Raw genomic sequence first — 1,620 nt, forward strand, 5'->3', positions numbered from 1 at the left:
AGTCGAAAGTTTACATACACTTAGGTTGGAGTCATTAAAACTCGATTTTCAACCACTCCACAAATTTCTTGTTGACAAACTATAGTTTTGGCAAGTCGGTTAGGACATCTACTTTATGCATGACACAAGTAATTTTTCCAACAATTGTTTTCAGACAGATTATTTCACTCTTATAATTCACTGTATCACAATTCTAGTGGGTCAGAAGTTTACATACACTAAGCTGACTGTGCCTTTAAACAGTTTAAAACGTTCCAGAAAATGAGGTCATGGCTTTAGAAGCTTCTGATAGGCTAATTGACATCATTTGAGTCAATTGGAGGTGTACCTGTGGATGTATTTCAGGGCCTACCTTCAAACTCAGTGCCTCTGCTTGACATCATGGGAAAATCAAAAGAAATCAGCCAAGACTTCAGAAAACAAATTGTAGACCTCCATAAGTCTGGTTCATCCTTGGGAGCAATTTCCAAATGCCTGAAAGTACCACATTCATCTGTACAAACAATAGTACAAAAGTATAAACACATGGGACCACGCAGCCGTCATACCGCTCAGGAAGGAGACACATTCTGTCTCCTAGAGATGAACGTACGTTGGTGCGAAAAGTGCAAATCAATCTCAGAACAACAGCAAAGGACCTTGTGAAGATACTGGAGGAAACGGGTACAAAAGTATCCATATCCACAGTAAAATGAGTCCTATATCGACATAACCTGAAAGGCCACTCAGCAAGGAAGAAGCCACTGCTCCAAAATCGGCATAAAAATGCCAGACTACGGTTTGCAACTGCACATGGGGACAAAGATCGTACTTTTGGGAGAAATGTCCTCTGGTCTGATGAAACAAAAATAGAACTGTTCGGCCATAATGACCATCGTTATGTTTGGAGGAAAAAAGGGGGAGGCTTGCAAGCCGAAGAACACCATCCCAACCGTGAAGCACGGGGGTGGCAGCATCATGTTATGGGGGTGCTTTGCTGCAGGAGGGACTGGTGCACTTCACAAAATAGATGGCATCATGAGGAAGGGAAATTATGAGGATATATTGAAGCAACATCTCAAGACATCAGTCAGGAAGTTAAAGTTTGGTCGCAAATAGGTCTTCGAAATGGACAATGACCCCAAGCATACTTCCAAAGTTGTGGCAAAATGGCTTAAGGACAACAAAGTCAAGGTATTGGAGTGGCCATCACAAAGCCCTGACCTCAATCCCATAGAAAATTTGTGGGCAGAACTGAAAAAGCGTGTGCGAGCAAGGAGGCCTACAAACCTGACTCAGTTACACCAGCTCTGTCAGGATGAATGGGCCAAAACTCACCCAACTTATTGTGGGAAGCTTGTGGAAGGCTACCTGAAACATTTGACCCAAGTTAACAATTTAAAGGCAATGCTACCAAATACTAATTGAGTGTATGTAAACTTCTGACCCACTGGGAATGTGATGAAAGAAATAAAAGCTGAAATAAATAATTCCCTCTACTATTATTTTGACATTTCACATTCTTAAAATAAAGTGGTGATCCTAACTGACCTAAGACAGGGAATTTTTACTAGGTTTAAATGTCAGGAATTGTGAAAAACGGAGTTTAAATGTATTTGGCTAAGGTGTATGTAAACTTCC

The sequence above is a fragment of the Salmo salar genome, chromosome 18, assembly GCF_965601325.2.
Source record: "Salmo salar chromosome 18, fSalSal1, whole genome shotgun sequence".
NCBI lineage: Eukaryota > Metazoa > Chordata > Actinopteri > Salmoniformes > Salmonidae > Salmo > Salmo salar.